The 21,777-nt window shown below is 38.9% G+C and overlaps 5 non-coding genes and 4 pseudogenes across 5 annotated transcripts; all 9 read left to right on the top strand.

Moving 5' to 3' along the window:
- On the top strand, window positions 1-96 carry LOC144961802 (U2 spliceosomal RNA; annotated as a pseudogene; the record flags this gene model as incomplete).
- An 869-nt stretch (window positions 97-965) lies between these two features.
- On the top strand, window positions 966-1,156 carry LOC144961805 (U2 spliceosomal RNA). Its single transcript, XR_013643282.1, has one exon. It is a non-coding gene; the product is annotated as a U2 spliceosomal RNA (small nuclear RNA).
- An 841-nt stretch (window positions 1,157-1,997) lies between these two features.
- On the top strand, window positions 1,998-2,188 carry LOC144961804 (U2 spliceosomal RNA). Its single transcript, XR_013643281.1, has one exon. It is a non-coding gene; the product is annotated as a U2 spliceosomal RNA (small nuclear RNA).
- Window positions 2,189-6,413: 4,225 nt separating this feature from the next.
- On the top strand, window positions 6,414-6,602 carry LOC144961806 (U2 spliceosomal RNA). Its single transcript, XR_013643283.1, has one exon. It is a non-coding gene; the product is annotated as a U2 spliceosomal RNA (small nuclear RNA).
- Window positions 6,603-7,392: 790 nt separating this feature from the next.
- Window positions 7,393-7,583, top strand: LOC144961798 (U2 spliceosomal RNA). Its single transcript, XR_013643280.1, has one exon. It is a non-coding gene; the product is annotated as a U2 spliceosomal RNA (small nuclear RNA).
- Window positions 7,584-8,435: 852 nt separating this feature from the next.
- LOC144961807 (U2 spliceosomal RNA) lies at window positions 8,436-8,626 on the top strand. Its single transcript, XR_013643284.1, has one exon. It is a non-coding gene; the product is annotated as a U2 spliceosomal RNA (small nuclear RNA).
- A 2,144-nt stretch (window positions 8,627-10,770) lies between these two features.
- On the top strand, window positions 10,771-10,948 carry LOC144961801 (U2 spliceosomal RNA; annotated as a pseudogene).
- Window positions 10,949-17,086: 6,138 nt separating this feature from the next.
- LOC144961799 (U2 spliceosomal RNA) lies at window positions 17,087-17,298 on the top strand (annotated as a pseudogene).
- Window positions 17,299-20,983: 3,685 nt separating this feature from the next.
- Window positions 20,984-21,160, top strand: LOC144961800 (U2 spliceosomal RNA; annotated as a pseudogene).
- The last annotated feature ends 617 nt before the right edge of the window (window positions 21,161-21,777 follow it).

The raw sequence follows: 21,777 nt of genomic DNA, 5'->3' as shown, positions 1-21,777 counted from the left end.
CTGGTTTTTAGACACACGCGAGATGCCCAGGGCTTGCTCTGCTCTCGCGACGAGTCGGCCCGGTTTTGAAGTACTTCCGGGGACGGCTCACTTTGCAATGAATAATGTCACGAGTGGTTCTACTTCTTATAGTTATAGCATGTTTTTGTTTTATTAGAGGTTTATCGAACTCATTGATTTCTACCTGTTAACTCCATCTGTCTCAGAGGTCGCAGTATTTTTAAATCATATTTTCTATCTAATTGAACTACAATAAATGTGGAACAAAAACATAGATTTACCGATGTCTTGTCTGGGAGATAGAGAAGGATAGGGAGAGAGAGAGAGAGGGGGGGAGAGAGAGAGGGAGAGAGAGAGAGAGAGAGAGAAAGTGGGTGTTAGATACAAGAGAAATAGAGAAAAAGGAAGTGGCGGATGTAGGAATAGGGCATCACTATGATGAACTTTAGTATAGGTTTATATATCTTGTTTTGTATCTCATAACAAACTCTCTCTCTCTCTCATCTTCCTCTCTCTCTCCTCTCCTCTCTCTCTCTTCTCTCTCTCTTCCTTCTCTTCTTCTCTTCTCTCTCTCTCTTCATCTCTCTCTCTTCTCTCCTCTCTCTCTCTCTCCTCTCTCTCTCTCTCCTCTCTCTCTCTCTCTCTCTCGTGTGTGTGTGTATGTGTATGTGTGTGTGTGTGTGTGTGTTATGAAATTTATTCTGGTTCCAACTTGCAACACAAATGCTGGTTTGCTAAGAGTATGATTTTCTTGGTAAAGTTTGTATGTATATTTTACTTTTATTGCTTGTAAATAATAATTTAATCAAACGATTTGAAGAAAATCTATTATCAGAATTATTTGTTGCATTTTATTTTTGGAGGTAAGTATTAATAACACTTCGTATTTTATATACATTTTTTAAACACTCTCCTAAAGGATATGCTCGTTTTAAATAAACATATAATCATTGACGGGCATCAATATCGCTTCCGGCCTTTTGGTTGAGATCGAGTGTAGTATCTGTTCTTATTAGCTTAATATCTGATACGTGGTCTATATGATCACTTTGATATTAAACTGGATTTTGGACACACGCAAGATGACCAGGGCTTGCTCTGCTCTCGCGACGAGTCGGCCCGGTTTTGAAGTCCTTCTGGGGACGGCTCACTATGCAATGAATAATGTCACGACTGGTTCTACTTCTTATAGTTATAGCATGTTTTTGTTTTATTAGAGGTTTATCGAACTGATTTGATTTCTCTACCTGTTAACTCCATCTGTCTCAGAGGTAGCAGTATTTTTAAATCATATTTTCTATCTAATTTAACCACAATAAATTTGGAAAAAAAAATATAGATTTACCGATGTCTTGTCTGAGAGATAGAGAAGGATAGGGAGAGAGAGAGAGAGAGAGGGGGGGGGGAGTGAGTGAGATACAAGAGAAATAGAGAGAGAGAGAGAAGTGGCGGATGTTGGGATATGGCATCGCTTTGATAATTTTTACATCCTTTTTTATTATTTTTCAATTTAGGGACTTCTATCTAAGGTGTCAGATTATTGTCTGAACTTTATTATTGGTTTATATATCTTGTTTCGTATTTCATAACAAACTTTTTCTTTCTCTCTCTCTCTCTCTCTCTCTCTCTCTCTCGTCTCTCTCTCTCTCTCTCTCTCTCTCCTCTCTCTCTCTCTCTCTCTTCTGTCTGTGTGTGTGTGTGTGTGTGTGTGTGTGTGTATGAATTTTATTCTTGTTCCCAACTTGCAACACAAATGCTGGTTTGCTAAGAGTATGATTTTTTTGGTAAAGTTTGTATGTATATTTTACTTTTATTGCTTGTAAATAATAATTTAATCAAACGATTTGAAGAAAATCTATTATCAGAATTATTTGTTTCATTTTGTTTTTGGATGTAAGTATTAATAACACTTCGTATTATATATATACATTTTTTAAACACTTTCCTAAAGGATATGCTCGTTTTAAATAAACATATAATCATTGACGGGCATCAATATCGCATCCGGCCTTTTGGCTGAGATCGAGTGTAGTATCTGTTCTTATCAGCTTAATATCTGATACGTGGTCTATATGATCACTTTGATATTAAACTGGTTTTTAGACACACGCGAGATGCCCAGGGCTTGCTCTGCTCTCTTGGCGAGTCGGCCCGGTTATGAAGTACTTCCGGGGACGGCTCACTTTGCAATGAATAATGTCACGAGTGATTCTACTTCTTATAGATATAGCATGTTTTTGTTTTATTAGAGGTTTATCGAACTGATTTGATTTCTACCTGTTAACTCCGTCTGTCTCAGAGGTAGCAGTATTTTTAAATCATATTTTCTATCTAATTGAACCACGATAAATATGGAACAAAAACATAGATTCACCGATGTCTTGTTCTAGAGATAGAGAAGGATAGGGAGAGAGAGAGAGAGAGAGAGAGAGAGAGAGAGAGGGAGAGAGAGCAGCAGCTTCTTATGGTTCACACTATTATGTTATGACGATCGACCCAATCAGCAAAGTCCGGTCCGCATTCGTGCACCGTCGCGAACCCGCCCGGTAGCATCGTCACAACACACCTTTCGACTAGATGCTCTGCCGTTTCGGTTCTTGCCCACAGCGTGGACATAAAGGACAGGAAGTTAGACCCCACTGATGTAACGCACCGGCCGTTAGGCAGCTCCTCGACCGAAGCCGATTCGCAGCTACCCAGTGTCTCCTCTTACTGGTATCAAAGCCTGGCAACTTCTCACCAAGCTTAGAGGAGTGTAGGTCCCCGCCCCCACGAGGGATTGAATTCGTCCAAACCGACTTCCATCTCGTATGTGCAGCTCTGTCCGTAGTCAGGATTCTGCGTACAAGGTTGCCGGACTTATTTCGGCTCGAAACGGGGGCACCGTTCATTATGCGCATGAGAGGGGTATCCCCATTCCCTCTCTCTTTGATCTTACTCAGCCAGTTTCCCGTAATGGTCTCCCTCCGGACATCGGGGGGCTGGATCGCTGCCATCACCGGGCCCCATTCTCTAGGGGTTGTTGCTAGCGTTCCCGACACTATGTGCATCGACTTGCGAAGTTTTACATCCACCTTCTCAACGTTTCTGCTTCTACCCCACACTGGAGCGCAATACTCCGCGGTGGAATAGCATAGTGCCAGGGCGGATGTTCTCAGGAGCGCTTGGCTAGCGCCCCAAGTCGATCCCGCCAGCTTCCTCAGAAGACTATTCCGCTTCTCTATCTTCCGGGCAACCCCTTCGAGATGAACCCGATAGGTAAGGCTGCGATCCAGCGTCACCCCTAGGTATTTTGGACGCGGCTCATATGGGAGTGGCTGGTCCCCGACTAGGACATTCAGTTTACGGGTGTGCCAACCACTGCATAAGTGAAATGCAGTGGCCACGGTTTTTGAAGTGTTCATCTTCAGGTACCACTTGTCAAAGTAGGATTTGAGTCTGGTGACGTCCTCGCTGAGTACGCTCTCGAGACGGGTCCACACTTTACTCTGAGTAACGAGTGCCCAGTCGTCTGCGTATCCCAGCCTCAGGGAGGAAGTGTTCGGCATATCGCTAATGTAAACGTTAAACAACATTGGCGCAAGTACCGACCCCTGAGGGACCCCATTCTTCAATTTCCTAACTTTGCTCGTGGCGTCTCCCAGCGCGACGTGAATTGCCTTTCCCCTAAGATCGAAGAGAACAACTTCAAGGTCTTTTTGCACCTTATGATTTTTGCAAGTTTGAGCATTAACCCATCGCACCAGACCGTATCGTACGCCGCTGATAGGTCTATAAACACAGCACCTGTTTGCTGTTTTCTCTCGAACCCGTGCTCAATATGCTCTGTAAGGGCAATGACCTGCTCCGTGGTGCACCTCCCTTCCCTGAAGCCTGCCTGCTCAGGTGGCAGGGCAGCGTCTAGGACCGGCCCCCATCGGTTTAATAGAACACGCTCCAACAGTTTGTAAAGACAGCTCAGCAGCGATATGGGTCTGTAACTGTCTGCCTCCTTCGCCGGCTTCCCTGGCTTCAGGATGGCAACTATCTTCGCATGCTTCCACACTTGTGGAAGCTTTCCGTTTGCAAGGATGTCAGACATTGCCTCTGCTAGCCAGGCCCGTGCCCTGGGGCCCAGATGCGTCACCATATCGGGATATACACCATCTATCCCAGCTGCTTTGCCGTTCTTCACTTCGCTAATGGCTGCACCCACTTCTCGGGGACTGAACGGGGCCGTCCAGTCCGACTCCTCCGCAGGTAGCGAGTCCAAAATCGTACGGTACGCCTTGCGGACACCGCGCTCAAAAGCCTGATTAGGGACCCGCTTGCTACGGTTCTTAATATTCTTGGCAATTGTGTCTGCCTCGCATTCCGGTGCAGCCTTCGCGAAATTCCGATCTGGGTCCAATTTCTTTATCAAACGCCAAGCGTGGCGGCTGGAGTGTGTAAAGTCGAGACTTTCCACGGTCTCCTGCCACCGTTGCTTCCTTCCCTCTGCCAGAGACTGGAGTAGTCTATCGGCTGTGTCCTGGGACTGGGTCTGCTGGTACTCTCGGTACAGCTCTTCCGACTCTGCTGTCCAGCAAGGGGTGTAGAATTTCCGTTTGCCCCGTGGAATAGAGCGTTGAGCGCTCTTAACCAGTAGCCTACTAAATCTGGTTATATTCTTGGACTTGGGAGGAATGGCAGGGCAGACCTGCTCGATATAGGAACTGAATTCCTCCCAGTCAGCCTTCCTGAAATTCCATCTGCAAAGTGGGAGAGACTGCACCCTCGGTATTGTCACCCCAGCTGTGACAAGAACCGGCCTGTGCTGGCTATGCGGAAAGTCCCCGAGGACTGTCCGCTTCACCTGCAACGGTTCACCGTTCGCGCCTTTCGTTACGAGGGTGAGGTCTGGAGTATACTCCTTCTTATGGCGGGTACCCCTGAAGGTACCCTTGGCTGTAGGATCGTACACTAGGTGTAGATCATTACAGTCCATCCATGAGCGGAGTTGTCTTCCTGCCTCGTTGCAGTCTCGGTAGCCCCATTCGTGATGGTGGCTATTAAAGTCTCCCAGACAGATGGAAGGATGGCTGACCACCGGTACCGGTGGTGTAGTCCAAGTCGCTCTAGGTGGTTTGTAAATATTATGCAAACACAGTCCACCTACTTCCACGGAAATTCGGTTCACCCCATTGCTGTCCGTTACGCTCTCAATGACCCTTACCTTCGATGGCTCTTTAGCGTAAACGCTAACCCCTCCTTTGAGCCTCGAAGTGTCCTCGCGTTGGACCACCGTATAGCCTGGGATCTGGAATCGGGAAGATTGCGCGCCTGAATAAAGGTGGGTCTCCTGTAAAAGGAGGATATCAACGCAATGAAGGGCCAGTAGCTTTGATAAAAGCTCGTTTTTTGCCATACTCTGGCTCTCGACGTTCAGGGACAATATACGCGTCAGTTCGCCATCCCCGCCGTCGCATTTTCCAATCGGCAGGCCGCGGATCGATTGATGCATGGGACGTTTGCTTTTTTCTCGGACGTGCCGACGACCCGGGCGACACGAACGCGGTATTATTTGGCTAGGCGGCAGACCGCTTCGCCATTGACGGGACTGTTTGGGACTCGACATAAGGACAATAGTGTGGCGCCCGGGATAGGGCTGCTATTCGGGCACCGGGTTTGGATCAAATTTAGTCACACACCGGGGCGAGCAGCTCATGTGGCTCGTTGGCTCGATACCCGGGATGGTCTCGTGACGGTCGACCGGGATTTACACCTTTGCCCTCCCGTGTGCCTCAAGCCCCCTCACCAACTGCAAGGTAAAGATCCACGAGGGGGGGAGAGAGAGAGAGTGAGAGAGAGAGAGAGAGAGAGAGAGAGGGTGGGGGGAGGGGGAGTGGGTGAGATACAAGAGAAATAAAGAAAGAGAAGTGGCGGATGTTGGCATCGCTTTGATAATTTTTACATCCTTTTTTATTATTTTTAATTTAGGGACTTCTATCTATGGTGTCAGATTATTGTCTGAACTTTATTATTGGTTTATATATCTTGTTTCGTATTTCATAACACTCTCTCTCTCTTTCTCTCTCTCTCTCTCTCTCTCTCTCTCTCTCTCTCTCTCTCTCTCTCTCTCTCTCTCATCTCTCTCTCTTCTGTGTGTGTGTGTGTGTGTGTGTGTGTGTGTGTGTATGAAATTTATTCTTGTTCCCAACTTCCAACACAAATGCTGGTTTGCTAAGAGTATGATTTTCTTGGTAAAGTTTGTATGTATATTTTACTTTTATTGCTTGTAAATAATAATTTAATCAAACGATTTGAAGAAAATATATTATCAAAATTATTTGTTTCATTTTTGTTTTTGGATGTAAGTATTAATACATTTTTTAAACACTCTCCTAAGGATATGCTCGTTTTAAATAAACATATAATCATTGACGGGCATCAATATCGCTTCCGGCCTTTTGGCTGAGATCGAGTGTAGTATCTGTTCTTATCAGCTTAATATCTAATACGTGGTCTATATGATCACTTTGATATTAAACTGGTTTTTGGACACACGCGAGATGCCCAGGGCTTGCTCTGCTCTCGCGACGAGTCGGCCCGTTTGAAGTCCTTCCGGGGACGGCTCACTATGCAATGAATAATGTCACGAGTGGTTCTACTTCTTATAGTTATAGCATGTTTTTGTTTTATAGAGGTTTATCGAACTGATTTGATTTCTACCTGTTAACTCCACCTGTCTCAGAGGTAGCAGTATTTATAAATCATATTTTCTATCTAATTGAACTACAATAAATGTGGAACAAAAACATAGATTTACCGATGTCTTGTCTGGGAGATAGAGAAGGATAGGGAGAGAGAGAGAGAGAGAGAGAGGGGGAGAGAGAGAGAGAGAGAGGGAGAGAGAGAGAGAGAGAAGAGAGAGAGAGAAATGGGTGTTAGATACAAGAGAAATAGAGAAAAAGGAAGTGGCGGATGTAGGAATAGGGCATCACTATGATGAACTTTAGTATAGGTTTATATATCTTGTTTTGTATCTCATAACAAACTCTCTCTCTCTCTCTCTCTCTCTCTCTCTCTCTCTCTCTCTCTCTCTCTCTCTTTCTGTGTGTGTGTGTGTGTGTATGTGTGTGTGTGTGTGTGTGTGTATGAAATTTATTCTGGTTCCCAACTTGCAACACAAATGCTGGTTTGCTAAGAGTATGATTTTCTTGGTAAAGTTTGTATGTATATTTTACTTTTATTGCTTGTAAATAATAATTTAATCAAACGATTTGAAGAAAATCTATTATCAGAATTATTTGTTGCATTTTACTTTTGGATGTAAGTATTAATAACACTTCGTATTTTATATACATTTTTTAAACACTCTCCTAAAGGATATGCTCGTTTTAAATAAACATATAATCATTGACGGGCATCAATATCGCTTCTGGCCTTTTGGCTGAGATCGAGTGTAGTATCTGTTCTTGTTAGCTTAATATCTGATACGTGGTCTATATGATCACTTTGATATTAAACTGGATTTTGGACACACGCAAGATGACCAGGGCTTGCTCTGCTCTCGCGACGAGTCGGCCCGGTTTTGAAGTCCTTCTGGGGACGGCTCACTATGCAATGAATAATGTCACGACTGGTTCTACTTCTTATAGTTATAGCATGTTTTTGTTTTATTAGAGGTTTATCGAACTGATTTGATTTCTACCTGTTAACTCCATCTGTCTCAGAGGTAGCAGTATTTTTAAATCATATTTTCTATCTAATTTAACCACAATAAATTTGGAAAAAAAATATAGATTTACCGATGTCTTGTCTGAGAGATAGAGAAGGATAGGGAGAGAGAGAGAGAGAGAGAGAGGGGGGGGGGAGTGAGTGAGATACAAGAGAAATAGAGAGAGAGAGAGAAGTGGCGGATGTTGGGATATGGCATCGCTTTGATAATTTTTACATCCTTTTTTATTATTTTTCAATTTAGGGACTTCTATCTAAGGTGTCAGATTATTGTCTGAACTTTATTATTGGTCTTATATATCTTGTTTCGTATTTCTCATAACTTCTTCTCTCTCTCTCTCTCTCTCCTCTCTCTCTCTCTCTCTCTCTCTCTCTGTCTCTCTCTCTCCTTCTCTCTCTCTCTCTCCCTCTCTTCTCTCTCTCTCTCTCTCTTTCTGTCTGTGTGTGTGTGTGTGTGTATGAATTTTATTCTTGTTCCCAACTTGCAACACAAATGCTGGTTTGCTAAGAGTATGATTTTTTTGGTAAAGTTTGTATGTATATTTTACTTTTATTGCTTGTAAATAATAATTTAATCAAACGATTTGAAGAAAATCTATTATCAGAATTATTTGCTGCATTTTGTTTTTGGATGTAAGTATTAATAACACTTCGTATTATATATATACATTTTTTAAACACTCTCCTAAAGGATATGCTCGTTTTAAATAAACATATAATCATTGACGGGCATCAATATCGCTTCCGGCCTTTTGGCTGAGATCGAGTGTGGTATCTGTTCTTATCAGCTTAATATCTGATAACGTGGTCTATATGATCACTTTGATATTAAACTGGTTTTTGGACACACGCGAGATGCCCAGGGCTTGCTCTGCTCTCGCGACGAGTCGGCCCGGTTTTGAAGTCCTTCTTTATCTATTCTCTATTACCCTATTTGAAAAAAATAAGTTCTTCTTTCTGAAGTGGAGGAAGGGTTACAAATGAAGGCGTGTGTTGCTCCTGTATTTACTCTTTTATTTTTTCTTTGCTTCTTCTAGTTCTTTCCTTTTTTTGTTTATATCTTTTTCTTTTCATAACTTTTCTTGCTCTCTCTCTCTCTCTCTCTCTCCCTCTCTCTCTTCTCTTTCTCTTCTCTCCCTCCCCTTAGTCCTTCGTCCTCACTGCATCTACCATCTCTCTTTCTCTTCTCTATCACGTTTTCCCTCTCTCTCTTCTCGCATTCTCTCCTTCTATGCTCATGTGCCGCTCCCTTTTGCTGTCTGGTGGATAGGTGTGTGGGAGAGGACTTATTCTTTGTTCCCCTAATCTTTGCCTTTACTTTTATGTTTATCTGTTTTTTACAAACTTCTCTTCTCCCTTCTCCTTTTTTTTATAGTTTGTTGTTTGTTTTTTGTTGTATAATAATTTATCTCCTTTGAAACTTATCAAATTTTTGTTCAATTTTTTTTGGAGTAGTATTAATACACTTTTATTATATATATTTTATCAAACATTCTAAAGTTTCTTTAATAACATTAATCATTGATGCATCAAACCTTCGCCTTTTCATAACGTCTATTCTTTTCGCTTAATCTTAATGCATATATCACTTTGGTATAAACGTTTTTGGCCCGCGATATGCCGATCTTTCTCTCGCTACATGCCCGGGTTTTTTCCTTTGGTCTCTCTTGGGCCATAATATGCCGCTACTGCTTCACACTTCTTTATTCTGTTTCTTTTATGAGGTTAATATTGCACTTTTTCTTTCTTATCTTTTTTTCTAAGTTATCCTGTTTTCTTTTAACTTTTTACTGTCTATTTATACTTACTTTTAAACAAAATATAAAACTTATTACCTTCTTGCTAATAGAAGAGAACGAGAAAGAGAAGAGGGGGGATATCACACAGAAAAGATTCGATAGACCTGTCATTTACATCTTATTTATTTTTCATCTTGTTTACTATCTCCTTTCCTATATCTTCACTCTCTATCTCAAGTTTTCTCTCTCTCGTCTTTCTCTCCTTTCTCTCTCCTTCTCTTCTATTAACCTCTCTTCTCTCTTTCTCTTCTCTTTGTATCATCTCCTTCTTCTTCCTCCACTTGCTTCTAGGCTTGTTTTTAATTTTTTTCTTACTTCCTTGCAAATCTATCAACGTTGGAATTTTTTCAGATTTATGTTCTTTGTTTTGCGTATATAAAAATCGTTTAACATTTTAAATTCAAATTCTAGTTTAATAACATATAAATAAACATCATACGTTGCTTTGGCAAGAAATTATAATACTTTAGTATATGTATTCTTATGACACTTGTATTAAATGGATTTTCACTAAATTGCCAGTGCTTCTCCTTTCCAATTTCCGTTTTGGTTTCTGGGGACGGCTCTATGCAATGTGTTGTCAGACTGTTACTTATATTTATGTAGTTTATGAGTAACCTTATTTGATCTGACTTTAACTCATCTGTTAAGGTGCTATTTTTCATATTCCTATTAATACACATAATTTGAAAAAAATTATTAACGATTCTTTTGGAGATAAAGGTTGTTTGAGAAGAGGAGAAGGGAGAGGGGGAAAGTGAGGAGGAGAGAGAATAAGAGAGGGGCGTGGGATATATGATGATAATTTACACGTGTTTTTATTGAATAGGACTACTAAGTGTCAGATTATTGTCTAATTTAGAGTTATTCTGTTTCGATTCTAAAACTTTTGTCTAATCTTCTTCTCTCTCTTTCTCTCTCTCCTCTCTCTCTCCTTCTTTGTCCTTTCTCTCCTCTCTCCTTCTCTCTCTCTCTTTTTGTGTGTGTGTTGGTGTGTGTGTGTGTTGGTGTGTGTTAAAAATTATTCGGGCCCCAAACTTCCAACAAAATGCGGTTTGCGGGGTTTATGTTTTTTTTTTGGAAAATTTTGTATGATATTTTACTTTTATTGTTTTAAATAATAATTTAATCAAACGTTTGAAGAAAATATTTTCAAAATTATTTTTTTTCATTTTTTTTTGGATGTAAGTATTAATAACACTTGATTTAATCTTTTTTTAAACACTCCCCAAAAGGATATCCGTTTAAATAAACTAAAAATCATTGACGGCACAATACGTTCCGGCCTTTTGGCTGAATCGAGTGTAATCTGTTCTTATCAGCTTAATATCTGAAGGGGCATATGTCACTTTTAATTTAAATGTTTTTGGACACCCGAGATGCCCAGGGCTTGCCGCTCTCGCGACGGCGGCCCGGTTTTTTAAAATCCTTCCGGGGGCGGCTCACTAGCAATGAATAAAGTCACGAGTGGGCTACTTCTTATAGTTAAGCATTTTTTGTTTTTATTAAGGTTTATCGAACTGATTTGATTCTACCTGTTTTAAATCCTCTGTCTCCAGGTAGCATATTTTTAAATCAATTTTTTTTTTCTAATTGAACTAAAAATAAATGTGGGAAAAAAAACATAAAATTTTCCGAGTCTTTCTGGGGGAAAAAGAAGGATTGGAAGAGAGAAAAAGGGGGGGGGGGAGAGAGAGAAGAGAGAGGAAAGAGAGAGAGAGAAGAAAGTGGGGGTTAATACAAAGAAATAGAGAAAAAGAAGTGGCGGATGTAGAATAGGCATCACTATGATGAACTTTAGTATTGGTTTATATATCTTGTTTCGTATCTCATAACAAACTCTCTCCTCTCTCTCTCTCTCTCTCTCTCTCTCTCTCCTCTCCTCTCTCTTTTCCTCTCTCTCTCTCTTTCTCTCTCTCCTCTCTCCTTCCTCTCCTCTCTCTCTCTCTCTCCCTCTCTCTCTCTTTCTTCGTGTGTGTGTGTGTGTGTATGTGTGTGTGTGTGTGTATGAAATTTATTCTGGTTCCCAACTTGCAACACAAATGCTGGTTTGCTAAGAGTATGATTTTTTAAAGTAAATTTTGTATGTATATTTTACTTTTATTGCTTGTAAATAATTATTTAATCAAACGATTTGAAGAAAATCTATTATCAGAATTATTTGTTGCATTTTGTTTTTGGATGTAAGTATTAATAACACTTCGTATTATATATACATTTTTTAAACACTCTCCCAAAGGATATGGTCGTTTTAAATAAACATATAATCATTGACGGGCATCAATATCGCTTCCGGCCTTTTGGCTGAGATCGAGTGTAGTAGACAACGTTTTTAGACTTAGAGAAAAGAATGGAAATAAACCCATCAACACCCATCATCCTAGCAGGGGATTTCAATAACACACTACACCCCCGCGACACAACTCACCATAGAACACAACAAACAGTCATAGACAAACAAATACTACAACGAATTTTAGAAAAACACAATCTAACAGATACATACAGAGAAACATTCCCACTCGGGAAAGAAACCACCTTTAAATCATTCACAAACACAGGATCCAGACTCGACAAAATATACATATCCAAAACAACCCCAATAACAGAAATTAAACACCTAGAGAACACACTAGACTACACTGACCACAAAGCTGTCTACGCCCAGTACGGCACCCAAATTACAAGACCCAAACAAAAAGTGCCTACTGGAAATTCAACAACAGTCTCCTGCAGACCATTATTACATACAATACATGACCGACATCATATTAGACTATACGGACAACATACCAAATGACAACATCCGAGAATGGTGGGACACCCTCAAACAGACCATACAAACGCTAACACAAATGATAGGGAGAAAAGTACAAGACAAAACCAACAGAAAGGAAACAAAGTACAAAACAATCATCAACATAGACAGGGCGCGTGACAACAAAACAGAAATACAAACACAACCACATGTTACTAAAGCAATAGAAAAACTGAAAGAAATTGAACAAAGAAAATTCAGAGGCCACAAAGTAAGAAGCACATACAAAACACGCAACGACTACACTGATTTAAACGACACAATAGCACGAATAGAAAACGAACTACACAATAGACGACATATAGACAAAATCAGAACAACAGATGGGCAAATAACAAAAAACGAGACAGAAATCCTTGAGACCTTCTACAATTTTTACAAACAACTATACACAAGTGGCGAAATATCAACAGATATACAAGACCACTACACCGATTATACAAAGAAGTTGACAGACGAACAGAAAGAACAATTAGATACAGAGATCACAATAGAAGACCTACAACACAGCCTAGAGAACATGAACACAAACAAATCCCCAGGCCCCGATGGACTAACAGTAGAATTCTACAAAAGTTTCTTCCCTCTCCTTAAAAAACCCCTCCTAGAACTGACTAAAGAAATACACAAAGAAGGACAATTAACGAACAGCCAAAAGATATCATACATAACCCTCATACCCAAAGAAAGCAACACAACAGACGTCAAACAATACAGACCCATATCCCTCCTAAACACCGACTACAAAATTATAGCGAAAACTTTAGCAACAAAATCAAAATTCACCTACCCCAACTGATAGACAAGAACAAACATGTAGCATAAAAAACAGAACAATAGAACAACACACAAACTTCATCAGAGACCTTATAGGATACGTAAAACAGACACACACACACGCATACATTTGTCCATCGATCAAGAGAAAGCTTTCGATAGATTAGAACACAGTTTCTTACACAAAATATTAGAACACAACAACATAGGCCCTTATTACAGAAGATGGATAAAAATACTATACAACAACCCCTCCAGCTGTGTAATAGTCAATCAAAAAGTATCTGATCCCTTCAAAATCGGTCGGTCAGTACGACAGGGTTGCCCTCTCTCGGCCCAACTATACATCTTATGTCTCGAAACCGTTTTGGAAAAAATTAGGAGAAACCCGAAAATTAAAGGCACCAGAATTCCCGAAAAGCCAACAAAAAACTCATCGCGTATGCCGATGATGCAACCCTAATTCCGAGGATATACCTAGCATACACAAAATTTAGAAACTTTCAAAAATTTCGGCCTCGCTAGTGGTGCCAAACTAAATATTAAAAAGACCAAAATCATGAATCTCAGTCCCGAACCCTTAGAAACCGAAAAAGCCCAGATACCCGACATGCAATGGTTTAACCAAATTAAAATCCTCGGATAACGTACTGTCAAAGACACACAACACCGAAACACATCTGGAGTGGAATTGTACACAATATAGACAAGAAACTACATTCATACACATACATCAAAGCCAATATATTCGATAGAACCAGGATAGTGAACACCTACATTATTCCAAAATCTTATACTACATCAAAATCTTCAAACCTCCGTTCACCACAATAAAGAAATTAGAAAGACGCATAGACACATTATACTACAAGACGCAAAACCCATTCCACACGAAATACTCACACTTCCCACAGAATCAGGCGGCACAGGACTAAAATGTATTAAAAGAACCTTAGACACAACTAGGATCAGATATATAGACAAAATAATACAAGAATCGACAGGAAATAAATTCGGGTCATACTACTTAGGGACACGACTAACACAATTTAAAAAGATCGACCACACACTCCCCCATTTCGAGGTAAGACACTCCCTCCTTTTTACAAAGAATGCGTAGGACTAGTAAACAAATACCCAGACACAATAAATAAACAATTAGACAGTAAACAGATATACAGAACAATAAACACACCAAACAAACGCAGAGAACAAGACCTAATGCACGCATCAGGACTAACATTAGATAACATGAGAGTGGCCTCAGAAAACTTACATAAACATGATACTTCTAGATACAGTAAGCATATATAACATACAGACTGATGTTCAACGCCTTACCAACAAACAACACGCCCAGATGCGCCTTATGCCGAGCGCTTTGTCCAACACAAAATGTACACATTTCACAAACTGCATTAAAACAAAAACACTGATTAGAGCCACAATAAACACAATACAAAAAACAATACGACAACCCATACATACAGAAATAGCATTTAGACATAATATCATCCCCAAAACTGACAATGCAACACATGAAATAAACATACACATCCTAGCAGCAGCAAGACAAGCGATTTGGACTGCATGGATGGGTCAAGTACACAGACAAAACACCACTAATACCGACATGTCATTAATATTTCTTAACATAATACAAAAGAAATACAAAAACGATTTAGATAAAGAGAGAGAAACAAGATGGAACAAATATACCGACCTAATAGCACAATTCAGATAGATGACCTTCCACCGAGACATTTCAACTCTCTGCACCACACCCACAACCTGACCCTACCCCTCCCCTCCGCCCCCCCCCCCCCCCCTAGCTAGCTTTACAAACTTTATTTATACATATATTATTTACACCTCTATTATCGATCATTTACCAGACTGATCACTTACTATTATATATTCCTTCCCCTAGTATTTAGTTATTCCTCCTTCCCTTACTTTTGCTGTAGTATTATCCTTTTCTATATTAACTTCCCATTTCGCCCCCTCTACCACACTGATATAGCCATAACTTTTCACCAACTTCACTGCCAAACAACCTAGTTACAAACAACGAGGTGCGTCCATGTCTATTCTTACCCCCCCCCCCCCCCCCCCCCCTTTCTCTCTCAGCATTGATAATGATACACAACCCGATGAATCGATCATCCTTCTCCTAACTCTTCGGCCTCCGGAATAATATAATCAGAACCATTCTGTATATAACTAATTCTACCTTTTCCTTTGTTTCTACCCCCCCCCCCCCCTCCCCCACACAGTACATCCAATCCTACCCACATCTAGATAGATAATACAGACAGCCCCCTTCCCATCACCCGGATACAAACGGAGACGGAAAAGAATACCAACATAAACGACAGAAGATCTCGCCAAGGAAAATGCAGAGTACCACCCTTTTTGTATTTTTATTTATCTGATTGCAAAACTATAGCTAGAGTAGAGAACACAGACCCTATTTCGGCTCTAAAAGATCATGTGGCAGATAAAACCATCTAATAATTAATGATACTGATACTAACATACAAAACAACATCCCCCCCCCCCCCCCCCCCCCACCTAAAAATTCCCACTTATACTAAACTCAACAAAATAACAATAACAAACCTCCAAGGAAAGGACGTGACACAAGTGTTTAGTAAGATATAATCCCCCCTTTTTTTTTTTTTTTTTTTTTTTTTTTCCGATGCGGCCCCGGCGAACTCGGCGCAACGGCCCACGGCGGAGACGGCGCGGGGCAATGTGTGTGCCGCGCAGCATGCCGGAGGGGTCTAGTCCCGCCCAACCCGCCTGAAGCGCGGCTGAAACAATTGCGCTGCGGCGTCTAGACTGCAGTGGACAACATGTATGCAGATGAGATCAGTCGGGGCCGACTCGGAAAGAAGAATATTTACAATATTTATAATATTAAAACGTACACCTTGTACACCCACAGTCACAACTGCCCCCCCCCCCCCCCCCCCCCCCACGATTCTAACCTTATCGAAAAATTAACTATATTCATAGAATAATAAAATAACCAATGCTGCATAGGGAAAGACCACGTGCACAGTAGTTGAAGCAGCGAATGACGCTCGGCTAGAGAGCGGGAAAGTGGGTGGCCACCCTTGGACTCCTAAGGGAGCAAGGGAATAGGTTACTAACAAATTAATCAAAAGTTTTCCTTTTAAAAGCATAACCACCTTCATCACCAGTTCCAATCTACTCCCACAATTTAGCAATAGCCCAAGAACATCAACCGACCAAAACAATTAATAAACCCACAAGACGTTTGACCCGTGTATTCACCATCCCAACAACAGAAGCAATTCAGAAACCTCCCCCCCCCCCCCCCCCCCCCCCCCCCCATCCAACCTAAAACCTAAACCTAAACTCATTTCCACAATAACCCCATTTTACAGAAGTTCGAATATTCCGATCAGCTGATAGGCTGCAGCCTTTCAACTCCCACCAATCAAAACCCTCAGAATCCAACACCCCCCCCCCCCCCCTACTAAACGTCTGTCAGTCCCAGACAATTTATCTAAACAACATTACAAACTGCCCTGAATCATCAATAAACCGATTGGTACAGGATCTCTGTCATCCACCAATCGCAACACATTTTATCTACTCTCCACATCCAACCATGAACAGCTATTTAATTGTCAATTTAAATCATCTAAAAAAAAAAAAAACAAAAAATAACAAAATTTATTACAACCCACCAACCCAATATAACCTCTAACTGACCAACTGCCCAATTAACCCCCCACCCTCCATGAACGCGTTAGGCAACATTAATATTTCAACCATTATTTCATTTATAAAAAAAAAAAAAAAAAAAAAAAAAAAAAAAAAAAAAAAAATTAAATTATTATCGTAACGTACGATACAGAAGCAGTTAATGCCAAAGCCTTCCTACTGCTACTACTACTAAACACATAATAATTAACCTAACAAATACAATTTTTACTAATTAAGAGGGTCATTAGATAGTATGGCCTGGGTCTAAATAAAAAAAAAAAAAAAAAAAAAAAATCGAGTGTAGTATCTGTTCTTATCAGCTTAATATCTCATACGTGGTCTATATGATCACTTTGATATTAAACTGGTTTTTGGACACACGCGAGATGCCCAGGGCTTGCTCTGCTCTCCTCTCGCGACGAGTCAGTCCGGTTTTGAAGTCCTTCCGGGGACGGCTCACTATGCAATGAATAATGTCACGAGTGGTTCTACTTCTTATAGTTATAGCATGTTTTTGTTTTATTAGAGGTTTATCGAACTGATTTGATTTCTACCTGTTAACTCCATCTGTCTCAGAGGTAGCATTATTTTTAAATCATATTTTCTATCTAATTGAACCACGATAAATGTGGAACAAAAACATAGATTTACCGATGTCTTGTCTGAGAGATAGAGAAGGATAGGGAGAGAGAGGGAGAGAGAGGGAGAGAGAGAGAGAGAGAGAGAGAGAGAGAGGAGGGGGGTGCGGTGAGTGTGATAGAAGAGAAATAGAGAGAGAGAAGTGGCGGATGTAGGGATATGGCATCGCTTTGATAATTTTTACATCCTTTTTTATTTTTTTAAATTTAGGTACTTCTTTCTAAGGTATCAGATTAATTTCTGAACTTTATTACTTGTTTATATGATTCTTGTTTGTAGTTTCATAACACAACAACTCTCTTCGTCTCACCTCTCCTCTCCTCCTCTCTCTCTTTCTCTTCTCTCTCTTCTCTCTCATCTCTGATCTCTCCTCTGTCGGTCTCTTCATCCCTCCCCTTTCTTCTCTCCTCTCCATGTGTGTGTTGTGTGTGTGTAGTGTGTATGAAATTTATTCGGTTCCCAACTCCAACACAAATGCTGTTTGCTAAGAGTAGATTTTTTTGGGTAAAGTTTGTATGTATATTTTACTTTTATTGCTTGTAAATAATTATTATAATCAAACGATTGAAAAAAATATTAATAAATTAATTGTTGCATTTTGTTTTTGGATGTAAGTATTAATAATACTTCGAATTATATATACATTTTTTAAACACTTTCCTAAATGAGTACGGTCGTTTATAAATAAACAATAATCATTGACGGGCATCAATATCGCTTCCGCCTTTTGGCGAGATCGAGTGTAGTTATCTGTTCTCAGTGGCGGTTCTAGCCTATTTACAGTGGTTGGGGCAAAGAGGATTCGGTCATATATATATATATAAAAATATATATATATTTTATATATATATATATATATAATATAATATATATATAATATTATATATAATAATATGATATATATTTTTTATTTTTTATTTTTTGTTTTTTTTTTAATAAAAATTTTTTTTGATTTTTTTTTTCGCCTTTAAAACAAAAAATATTTTCAAACCACCAATAATCACATTCACAATGAAATGACAATACCAGTAGATTTTAATTCTTCCAAACGTAATCAAAAATGAATCACGAAAGAGAATTACAATTAAAAAATAAAGCGACGAACATAATGCGACAACCCACCTTGACAATACAAGTCCATTTCCTTCACTCGAAAAATTAAAGAGATGCTTAATCCCTCAACGGCATTTTAAATATTGCTTTTACATATTTCTGGTTTTCAGTAGTACGTAGTAACCTTAAAGTTTTCATGGAGAAGCAACAACAGCGATATGACTCGAGTTTCATTCAGAGCTCAAATTGCATAATTTTTACTGCTGTCTTGGGGGTCAGAATGATTGGTGCCGGTGGTGGTGGGTTGGAATATGGTAGCGGTGATGGTGGTGGTGGAGGAGGAGGAGGAAGACGTAGGCGGTGAGGGGTAATTATGGTAGTGGTTTTGGTGGTGCTGTTGGTTAGAATGATAGTTGTGGAGACGATGACGGAAATTGTATGATGATGTTGATATTGTTTTTATGCTATTGTTGTACTTGTTGTTAATATTGTTGTTGTTGTTGTTGGTTAATGATGATGAGATGATGATGATTGATGATGATGATGATGATGATTATGATGACAACGACGATGTCGTCGACAATGATGGTTACCATACGATATTACAAAATTTATTCCAATCTTAGGCTTTCGCCAATTAATCATACAATTTGATGACCACATACATGAAAGTGGAAAATAATGGCAAATGGGACCAACAATAAAACTGATACCATTAATAACCACCAAAAAAAATACAACAATAGTAATACCACCAATACGTACAATAATAATAACAATGATAATAATAATAATAATAATAATAATAATAATAATAAAATAATAATAATAATAATAATAATAATAATAATAATAATATAATAATAATAATAAATAATAATAAACAATAATAATAATAATAATAATAATAATAAAATAATAATAATAATAATAATAATAATAATAATAATAATAATAAATATATAATAATAATAATAATAAAATAATAATAATAATAATAATAATAATAATAAATAATAATAATAATAATAATAATAATAATAATAATAATAATAATAATATAATAATAATAATAATAAATTACCATCATCATTACTACTACCACCACCGCTACCACTATACCACCCATCACCATCATTATTACGTTTCCAATTATTTTTTCTCGTTTTTTAAAAATTTGATATCTATCAAAACAGACGAAAATTCCGGTGATTTTTTTAAAGGTAGTTAAAATATCTACGATTTTATTAGCCCTGAAAACTACGATTTTTATTTTCCTATCTAAAGTAGGCAGGTCTGCTATGACAAGTATCAGTATCAGTTCCATAGTCAAATAAGACAAACAAAAACAACGTTTTATTTAATATTAGGCTTCGCCAATACTTCATACAATATAATTAAGACAAAATAATGTTACCAATCTCTTCCTCATGTATTCGTTTGACTATCGTCACAATAATTACCGTGTTATCTTTGCTCCTTACCCAACCAATCCCTTGCTTCCCGCCTCTTCATCGCGAACCATCTTATGTGTGTATAGCTTCAGGACGGGCAAGTACGGAATCTGCCCACCCTTCCTTTAAAGGTATTTATTTCCTCTATAACTTAGAATCAACTATCTCCTTTTACTCAGAAGGTATTTCTCGTATACTAATTCAATTGTTGAGAAAACCAAAAAGGTGGTTGTATTTTATATATTTATTTAGTCGTGACTTTTGAATAAAAGTGTTTTGTTTATTAGAGGGAATACAATAGAAAATACATTGTTTTGCAAAATTATTTAGTCTGCAATAAAAATACTGCGGTAATTACTTTAAGAATAATAAAAAAAAAAGAATTAACAAATTAATTTGTTAAAAAACAAAACAAAAAACAACAACAAACAAATAAGAAAAACAATTTAAATAAATGAGTTTTGAGAAACACTAAAGAAAACGAGGGAAAAAAAAAAGAAATAATTTAAATGGATAAACAAATATATTAAAACAACACAAACTAATACTAAATTGATATAATATTAGTAAATTAATAAATTTAATTCAATACTGGAACCTTCCCAGCACAAGTAAGGCAATAAATAAGAAAAAGTTCGTTTGCCAAAATCTCTATTTAGTGTACACTGGTAATAAGTGGGCTCATTTGAATTAGCCCGACCCATACTAGAGAGGCCAGACAGCAAAATCACCGTCAGGCGACGTGACGATGAGATGACGATTGGGCGGTGGAGTGGAGTGGTTGGGGGGGGGGGGTGATAAAAAGAACAGGACGCATCCTGTTTATGCATTACGGGTGCATGGTGATTCGCAATCTATCAAAGATACACACAAATTGATTATCAGTAGAAGTATTAAGTTTAAGTAGTAACTTTTGAAATTATCTAATTTAAATTGATTATTTCGGACCCTGGTAATACAGCATATAACTTGAAAAAAACAGGCTGGTATTTGCCCACCCGCCCTTATTTACCACCGTCCCTGTCTAGTTCTTATCAGCTTAATATCTGATGCGTGGTCTATAATGATCACTTTGATATTAAACTGGTTTTTGGACACACGCGATGATGCCCAGGGCTTGCTATGCTCTCGCGACGAGTCGGCCCGGGTTTTTAAGTCCTTCCGGGGACGGCTCACTATACAATGAATAATGTCACGAGTGGTTCTACTCTTATAGTTATAGCATGTTTTTGTTTATTAGAGGTTTATCAAACTGATTTGATTTCTACCTGTTAACTCCATCTGTCTCAGAGGTAGTAGTATTTTTAAATCATATTTTCTATCTAATTGAACCACGATAAATGTGGAACCAAAAAAATAGATTTACCGATGTCCTTGTCTGAGAGATAGAGAAGGATAGGGAGAGAGAGAGAGAGGGAGAGAGAGAGAGAGAGAGAGAGAGAGGGGGGAGGGGGAGTGGGTGAGATACAAGAGAAATAGAGAAAGAGAAGTGGCGGATGTTGGGATATGGCATCGCTTTGATAATTTTTACATCCTTTTTTATTATTTTTAATTTTGGGACTTCTATCTATGGTGTCAGATTAATTTTCTGAACTTTATTATTGGTTTATATATCTTGTTTCGTATTGCATAACACTCTCTCTCTCTCTCTCTCTCTCTCCCCCTCTCCTCTCTCTCCTCTTTCTCCTCTCTCTCTCCTCTTTTTTGTGTTTGGGGTGTGGTGTGGTGTGTGTGTGTTGAAATTTATTCTTGTTCCAACTTGCAACACAAATGCTGGTTTGCTAAAGTATGATTTTTT

The sequence above is a fragment of the Berghia stephanieae genome, unplaced genomic scaffold (assembly GCF_034508935.2).
Source record: "Berghia stephanieae isolate SIO BIC M18660-M18661 unplaced genomic scaffold, UCSD_Bste_1.3 scaffold419, whole genome shotgun sequence".
Taxonomy (NCBI): domain Eukaryota; kingdom Metazoa; phylum Mollusca; class Gastropoda; order Nudibranchia; family Aeolidiidae; genus Berghia; species Berghia stephanieae.
The sequence above is the reverse complement of the archived record's forward strand: the minus strand, read 5'-3'. Positions and strand labels throughout refer to the sequence as shown.